Here is a 9007-nt window from a genome sequence, read left to right as displayed (position 1 = left end):
AGACACTGACAAAAGAAAAAAAAAAATTAATACCCTGATAAGCCTAAAAGTAAGTTCAAAAACTTCTAAGTCGAACCATCATAAGACAGGAACCGCCTGTATTTGTAGGTATAGTGTAGGCTGATGGAGTTTGGGACCTCAGAGATTAAACTAAAGGAGATTATCTATGAGCCATTGGGAGACATACTTAAGTTTGCCAATAATATGAGGTTTTAAACTGGCATGCCCGGAGACTTTAGGTGCACACGCAGTGGTGGTTAAGGCTTTAGTTTAAACTCAAGTCACTTGGCACAGTGTCTATACTATTGTTACCTGCTTCAATGGTTGGCAGGTTGCCAGTGTTTTATTTTTAGTGACATGGTCTTGCTCTATCACCCAGGCAGAAATGCTGTGGCACAATTATATCTTACTGCAGCCTCAACCTCCTGGATTAAAGCAATCCTCCCATCTCAGCCTCCCAAGTAGCTAGGACTGCAGGAATTCGCCACCATGCCCACTAATTTTTTTTTTTTTGAGAGACGGGGGTCTTACTATGTTGCCCAAGCTGGTCTTGAACTCCCCAGCAATCCTCCCACGTTGGCCTCCCAAAGTGCTGGGATTACAGGCATGAGCCACCATGCCTGGCTGCCAGTATTTTATATACTGCTTCCTGAAACACTTGAATAGCAGTTTCGACCCTGTTAACAGGAGAAGGTGGATTGGAGTGGTGGATTGGAGTGCCTTATAAGAGATCTACTAAAAAGAAAAACATCAATAAAGCAGGCACAGGAAATCTGTAGATAGAATAGAACAAGACCAAAGGAGGGATTAAGACATGGATCTACATGCCATATGGATCCACTCATTTCCTACAATGATCTGAAAATTTGGCTTTAAGTTTCCTGCCAGCCAAGGCACAGAGTAACAAGAGCACTTAAGACAATGATTCATGCTATCCAGAAGAAATAGGAATATGTGTTTTTCATGGGGGTGGGGGAGGGAGGGAAATTTCCACATATGAACATTTGGTAAGTAATTAGTTTTGGAGGTCTCTAAGCTACCATTATAACTAACAATTATTACCTTTCTTTATATGGCACTGAATACTTTGCAGAGAAATTTCACATAACTTTCTTTACACAAAAATCCTGCGAGGTAAGATTCCAGGATATTATTAAAGCAATAATGTAACCCTTATTCATGCATCTAAGAACCTAGTCTAACTGGAAAGGCAACACAAAAAGTAGAAAATAAGCAGAAAGATCTCTGAGATAGCAAACCAAATGTCAATAAGTGTATGCACAGAAAAGAGCCTCTCACTCAGAACCTATATTCTCTTATTTAACCTGAAATTCTAACAGGGTTGATTTCCTTCCTAAAACTGCAGTGGATTAAAAGTAACAAAACAGAAACTATTACAGAGAAGCACTCTGAAAGCCTCCTAGATGCGTACACAGGAGAGCAGAGGCAAGAACTAAAAACAATCAAAAGAGCAGTTAGTGCAAAAACAGAAAACCCTAAACACTCACTAAGTAGGATAAGCTCAGACTCTCTCCGCCCTGGATCCTGACCCTCCACGAATCAGTTCCTCACAAACCACCTCAGCCATCTTTCAGGAACGGAAATGTGATCCTGCTTGCCTGCTCCCAACTCTTGGCAACCCTTCATTGACTTTCCAGGCTCATAAGACAAAATCATTATTTAAAAACGGTCTACAAAGTCTGCCTGCCTCTCCAGTCTCATCTCACTTCGGCCCCACCTGCTTGGGCCTTTTCACATTTCCTTCCCTTTACCTGGAAGTGTCTCAATGCTGCCTCTCCTGGGGGATCTGAAATGTCATTTCCTTAGAAAGCCTTACCTAGTCCCAGAGTCCACATTAGGTTTTCCCGTGCACCTTAGCGCCTTTGCAGTTGAGAATTTATCACAGTTGCACTTAGTCTGATTGTTTTATTTGTTTGTTTTTTGAGACACCAAGGCTGGAGTGCAGTAGCGCGATCTCGGCTCACTGCAACCTCCGCCTCCCGGTTCAAGCATTCTCGTGCCTCAGCTTCCCGAGTAGCTAGGATTACAGGCGTGCACCACCACGCCCGGCTAATTTTTGTGTTTTTAGTAGAGACAGGGTTTTGCCATGTTGACCAGGCTGATCTCAAACTTTTGGCCTAAAGTGATCTGCCGGACTCAGCCTCCCAAAGTGCTGGGATTACAGGCGTGAGCCACCGCGCCTGGCCAGTCTGATAGTTGAATACCTATTTCCTTCAGCGTACTGTGAGCTCTGGTGGAAAAGGACCATGTCTGGCTCGTACATATGCCAAATAAGTATTCACTGGAAAAAATATGAGTAATGTCACAGGACAAGCAGACATCTTCCTAGTATATAATTTTAAATTTTACTAAAATCTTTTTGAGAAGGTAGCTATTGTTTTATTAAAGCAAAAAAAAAATTACAAAGTACAATGCAAAATTCATATGAATTTTAAAGCTAAAACAAGACTTTCAGAATGCTTTAGGCTACACCCCAGACTTCTCTAGAGACGTGCTTAAAATAATATGGAAACACGGTGTGGTAAAAGATGCATTTCCCAAGGGATCTGGATAACCACGCTTATCTTCATTTTACTGGAGGAGAATACATGTGCGGAGAGGGCTTTGCAAACTACAAGCTTTGTGCATTATAACATTATTATGGAAAAATCTGTGTTTCTAAGAGAGGGAATGATTTAGCTATTGCATTGCCAATTACAGGTGGGGCTGGCGCCAGAGCCCAGGACTCCCGGGGCCTGTCTAGCCCACAGCTTTTCATTAATGCACAGCACTTGCCACCTGGTCCTGCCGCAAAGGGTGGCCTCTCGAGTTAGGAGCCATATCTAGGGCGGATGGCCTGTGCTAGGCTCAAAGACACTCAAGTTCCGATCAACCAGAACTGAGGAGCGGGTAGGAAAACCAAGCCGAGCCTTCCTCGGCTTCACAATCCGCAGGCTCTCCGCTGTCCCCGGCGGGACACGGCAGTTCCCCTGGAGGGCTGCAGCCCGGCTCTCTTCGCTCAGGCCCAAGCCCGCGCGGCTCTCCCCCTGGCGGAGAACTCGCAGGACTGCGACGCATTCCGGAGACGCCGTCAATCTCCGAATTTGAAGCGCAGGCGATATCTAAGGGGCCTGGGAAGCGGGAAAGCTCGGGAGTCACTCCGGAGAGAACACCCTGCAGGAGTCGACGCGGCTGCCTGGCTTCGTAGTCCTGCAGCGTGGCCCGTTGCTTCGCGCAGAGGTTGGCCACAGCTGCTGGCTAGGAAACTGGGGGCCCCCTGGGTTGCCACCGAGGAGGGTGGAGGCCCCCGTCAGTCCCCTCGGGGATGCAGCTGCATTTTCCCCTCCTTGAGTCCGGCCGGGAGCCAGAGGATGGGGCTGTGGAACCCATTCCGAAGGGCAGGGCGGGCCCTTCGGAACCCGGACGCGAGGGAAGGCGAGAGGCGCGGGTGTGCCGCACGCCCACCGGCGCCGGGGCAGGGGCGCTGCAGCCGGCGGCCCACGGAGGACACCAGCGGTGCCGCCGCCGCGGGCTCGAGGGCCGCGCGCGCACGCGAGTGGGCGTGGGAGGCAGGGGCGCTACTAGCAGGCGGCGTGCGCGCGCGCGCTCCCCCGCGCCTTCCCTCGCAGGCCAGCCCGGCCCCAGCGCGCGTCACGAGGGGCCAGCGAGCTAGCTGGAGGGCGGGAGGGAGGGTGGGGAAAGGGGGTGGGGCCGCGAGACCGGAGGGGTCCGAGCAGCGGCTGCGGAGCCGGAGCTGGGCGAGGGCGGCTGCGGTCCCGGCTGCGGTCCCGGCGGCGGCGGCGGCGGCGGCGGCAGCTGCGGCGGGAGAAGATGGTGGCGCTGGAGGCAGCAGCGGCTGGAGCGGAGCTTTATTCCCAGGCTTGGCACCAGCGCTGTCACTAGCGCCGCCTGCTCCCGCGGGCCCGCGGACCCAGCTGTCAGGCAAGGTACCACAGCCAGGGAGGGGTGGGTGAGAAGGGGTTTCCGGCGCTGATCCGGCCCCCGACGGAGCCCGGGTCCTCGCCAAAGGGCGCCCCCGACGCGAGAGGGGCTGCCTGGAACAATAGTGCGGAGGAGCGGAGGCAGCAGGCGACATCCAGGAGGCATTGCCTGGAACCATCAGCTAGCGAGGCGGGGGAAGGCGGCGTTGCGAGCGAGACGCCTGGGGTCCGGTGCCCGCTGAGATGCCGGGCTTCGGGCGCAGCAGGCGGGCCTGATGACAGTCATGGCAGGAGTGAGTGTGTGAGAGTGTGTGTGTAAAAGGTACAGCAGAGGGGATGGGGTGGCGGACGGAGGTGTTGGAGGGTGACATTTCCAGGAATCCCCGCTAGGACCCCCTCATCTCTCGGCTGACTCTCCTGGAGAAAGAATGTGATGATGGAAACGGTGAGGTGGGCAGGATGCACTTGGTGTGTGAAGTGTGGAGGGAGGCAGTGGGATAGGGGCCGGTTTGTAAAATCCTGTATATGTGTGTGTACGCGTGTGGTTGCATCCACGTTCCCCAAACTGCGCCCCAAATCCAGAGATCTGCCGCTGCCCTTGCTTGATGTCACCGGCTAAGACTGTGGGACAGTGTTTGTTATTTTGACCCTGCAACTCTGAGCACAGTGTCTGTTGTGCTCCTGCGTGTGGATGGCCCAGTGTAGGGATTCTCGCTTCCCCTTCCTCTGGCCTCATGACATGGGGATGTGGAAGTGAGCATGTTGCTTTGAGGCACATGGCAGGGAAATAGGATAACCGTTACACATTCTGGGCTTGCTAGTGTACCCAGTTTTGAAGGGGCCTTCCATCCTGTGATACTACTTCTCTCCTTAGCACCTGTTCCATAAGGGTCTTGTAGTCCCTGACTGTGCAGTTTCTATTGTTTTTCTCTTGTCTGACCAGAAGGAGAAGGATGTTGAATGATCAGATTCCTCTTCCTGTCCCCACAACTTTCAATGCTAACTAGACCGTCTCCTTCCACATTTAAGCACTGAAAACCTTGTGGCTAGAGGATGGATGGTCTTTGTGTTGGTTCTTTTAGAATGAACTCTGGAGGTGTATACGTATAGAGAGATGCGTTGGGGGTGGGGGCGGTCTTTTAAAAAGAAGAAAAATATCACACGGAGAAATGTTTGGTGCCCACTTGGTCAGCATCACACAGCCGGGGCGTTTTCCTCAGGAAACAGGATACTTTATTTCTACTGCTGGTGACATCCACTCTCTCAGCTGTCACAATAGCTAGGTGGTGCCGTGTATCATTTGGAAATTGAAATCTCCCGAGACCCACAGTGATGGGGTCCCAGGTCAGTAAAGTCCCTGCTTTCCTACCTGATAGAGCTCACTAGTAGGGAATTTGGAAAAATGTCAGGCTGGCAACAACTCACCCAGTGGGAACAAGGACACAGAAATGCATCCAGAGTCTATGGCTGTTTAATTGTCTCTGTGTGGTAAAGATAGGTGTGTGTAGGTAGGGTTGGGTAGAGATAGGCAGGGAGATGGCATATTCATGTGTATCCAGGGCAGTGTGATTCCCCCTCACCTATGTTTCTCCTGCGGTATTCATAGGAATGAGTGCACTTTACACTTAATATCTCGACACCTCTTTATTAAAATGTTGTATGACTAGCTTAATCTGCTTAGGACATGTTTTAGTCATAACACCTTAAATTCTACTGCATTGCTGTCGGAATCCAAACTGGCTGCCCGGTTCTCTTCGAAAAGCCCGTAGCAGTCATGGCTACACAAGTAAATATACAACATGTTGGCACCAGAGATTTATTTTTCTTTTTTAAAATTTTTGTTTTGCTTTCTTTTATGGGCAAAGGTTGCATGATATCGTTGTGAAAATAATAAAACTAGGGCTATCCACATATGCTTTTTTTTCTTCCCATGTATCTTATTTAATGATATATAGACAAGGTGCTCTTGAAGCTGTCTATGTAAAGTGAATTTCCCCATGTTCTTCAAGTCAAGCCTTCTAAGATTTTAATGTGAGGTTGGTTGTTGGCTGTCATCCAAGATTTAAGGATAGATTTATAAAAATGAATTTTGAATCTTAGTTCTTTACTCTCTTATTTGTTATGCCAAATGTCTTTCTGAGAAAAGTACTTAGGGAATTTAAAAGTCATTCTAAGAGATTTTGGTTTAAAAAAAAGTCATCATCCTTTATATTTGCAAGTAAGACCAGGGATGTAAATGTCTCACAAGAAAGTTTAATAATATGAGGAATTACCAGGTAAATACACTGTTTAGAGAAAGAGGAATTACACAGCAGCAAAATTGATGACTCAGGAATCAGTTCTTTTCTAATGTAAATGTGATCATTTTTATTTTTATTTATCTCTTTGAGACAGGATCTTCCTCTGTCGCCCAGGCTGGAGTGCAGTAGTGTGATCATAGCTCACTGCAGCCTCAAACTCCTAGCTCAAGCAATCCTCCTGCCTCAGCCTCCTGAGTAGCTGGGACAATAGGCACATGGCACCACACCCAGATATTTGTTTATTTTTTTCAGAGATAGAGTCTCGCTATGTTGCCCAGGCTGATAGTTTTAAAAATGCAATATCTGGCTTTTCTAAAGATTGGACTGGTATAAGGTTAATGAGACAGCTCTAATAAATGGTTGTACCTTTTGCTGTGGCCTGCAGCAAGCCATTTTTTGTGCATGGATGCCTTTCCTTCACTTAAAGTAGCATCAGTGCTTTTCTCTTCCATTATTGAGCCTCTTAAGGTTTTTTGTTGTTGTTTTGTTTTGTTTTGTTGTTGTGTTTGTTTGTTTCGGAAGACTTGGGGTAAGAGATATTTGAAAATTGACCTTTGGGGCCAAAAGGAATTAACTGTAGTACCTTGGGGAGATAGGACTTTTATCCTACAAAGAAGAAGTAATTGTTGCTAAAACTGAGAGAATTTCAAGCCGTAAAATCTGAAGTTAACTCTCTGGGTTACAATAATTAATTTGCAAACATTTGTTAATTGCCTCCCGCATCTCAGATCCACTGTACCTTTGGATAGGGGACAGGGAATGTTGAGAAGGGTTGGAGGTTCAAAGAATGCTAAGTCTTAGATCCTGGCCAGAGGTGGATCATGGTCTAGAAGGAGAAAAGAGGAATATATGTTACTAACTGTAAAAATAGTGAAAAATGATTAAGTGCTGAAAAAGCAGTATTCCTGCAGAGCTGTGGGAGTTCACAGGGTACAAAGTGACTTCTGATGGAAGAATTAGGGAAAGTTACAGGGATATCGCATTTGAGCTGTGATTAAGGTGGCATTTGGGTTGGCAGAGAAGGAAGGGCATGCTTGGGGGAGGAACAGTGTAGCACAGGCCTGGCAGTGGAAGGTGTATGCCTACACAGGAAACAAAAAAATGGTGTGCTTTGGCTGCAGCGCTAGGAATGCCAAGAGATGTAATGAGGGATAAAGCAAGAAAGAGAGGTTTGTTCAAGGTGGTGGAGCAACTTGTACGCCAAGCTAAGGAGTGTGGATTTTGTTCAGTAAGGACTGGGGAACTATAGAAGATTTGTGAGGAGAAAGATTGACAGTATCAGAACTGTGCTTTGGGGCAATACTTTTGTAGTATTATGTTGGATGGAATGACACATGGGAAAAGGCTGGCAGGAGGGAGACCAGATAGACCCTATTGTCAAAGTAGGGGAAAGATGGAAAGAGGCAGTGGGAGGCAAGAAGGGAACACACCTAAGAGGTGGTGTGCGGGAATTATCTGAGGAGCTTGAACAGTCACTGGAAAGTGAGGAAGGGAAAAGGGAGGCCAAAGATCATTGTCAGGCTTAGCTGAGAGAGCAGTTGGGTCATTTTCAGAAAGAAGATATAACAGAGGATAAGGAAGAGGAAAGAAGTTTCTTTTTGAGCATGACAGGCTTGTCCAAGTTAAGGGACTAGAATACAGAGGGAGGTTAGAGCTACCAGGAGATTTGTAAGTCATCTACTTAGGAGCGATTTTGATATCCCAGGAATCACTGATAAAGAAAATGAAGAAAGAAGAAGCAAAGGTAAGGATAGGATCCTTGAGGGATGTCTGTATGTTGGAGGGGAAAGAGAAAGAAGAGGACAGGAACCACGTTAAACAAGGGGTAGTTGGAGAAAAATGATGGAGGTAAAGTGGTACAGTGTCATGGAAGCTGGCGGGGGTGAGGAGAGCCCCTGTCACTCACACAGCACACCCCATGGGTGACGGTGCAACCAAGGCAAAGCCGTTGGATTTGACTCTTGGATTTCCTTGATTGTCTTTGTGGTAGGTGGAAGTGGCAGCCAGGGGCAAGGGTTGAAGGGAGGCGTGGGGGAAGGGAAATGGAAAGCAGTGAAAACAGACTTCATTTTCAATAAGTTGGGAGATAAAAGAGAAGGAGAGAGAGTATGATATATCACAACAATGGTGTAGTAGAGGGAAAGTGGTATTTTTAGTATAGGAAGACTTGAGCCTGCTTTATAAGCTGAGGAGAACAATCCATTGAGGGAAAAAGAGATTGAAAATGTAAGGGAGAGGCTCAATTGAGGGAATTAAGTCTTCAAGAAGATGGGAGGATACTAGATGAAAGCAAAGGAAGGATTCTTTTGAGACAGAAGCATAGGAATTTTGAGGTGGAAAGAAAGGAATTTGGCCACAGTCTTTTAAGTGAGGTCAAAGAGAGATGGGCAGGTTGAAGCCAGGAGTAGAATGACAAAGACTTGTGGGCATTGTGGAAACAGAGCAGTGAGTCAATTAGGAGTGAATAAAAGATCATTACCCAACCATGAGGACCTCATGTATTTGAAAAGCATGAATTTGTAGTGAAACCAATTAACGCTATATAATTGGAGTTTGACAACTACTTAAGTAATTTTTGTATAGTGAGCATTTAATCTCGCTAAATACAGTGGTTCTTCATTCCCTTAAATGCAGTAAAAAGAGGAGAATGTTTACCTTTAAAATTATCTAAATAAAATACTCCACTTGTATTTCCTGTAAATATTCTCTCAGAGATCTGAGCTAAATTTTAAGAAGTTTATAGTAAAACAATGAGGAAAAATGTAA

General features: G+C 47.0%; 1 protein-coding gene across 2 annotated transcripts in view; it reads left to right on the top strand.

Annotated features, from left to right (window-relative positions):
• The first annotated feature begins 3124 nt into the window (after positions 1-3124).
• Positions 3125-9007, top strand: part of APBA1 (amyloid beta precursor protein binding family A member 1) — a 239100-nt gene continuing 233217 nt past the window's right edge. The window contains exon 1 of one of the 2 annotated variants that reach the window (XM_063696445.1): positions 3125-3240. The gene's annotated coding sequence lies outside the window, so the exon portion shown is untranslated. Of the gene's footprint in view, positions 3241-3825; positions 3948-9007 lie in introns of those variants that run through there. The other variant, XM_063696444.1, reaches the window with a different exon arrangement.

This window comes from Gorilla gorilla, chromosome 13 (assembly GCF_029281585.2).
Source record: "Gorilla gorilla gorilla isolate KB3781 chromosome 13, NHGRI_mGorGor1-v2.1_pri, whole genome shotgun sequence".
NCBI classification, from domain to species: Eukaryota; Metazoa; Chordata; class Mammalia; order Primates; family Hominidae; genus Gorilla; species Gorilla gorilla.
This window is presented reverse-complemented; position numbering and strand designations above follow the sequence as displayed.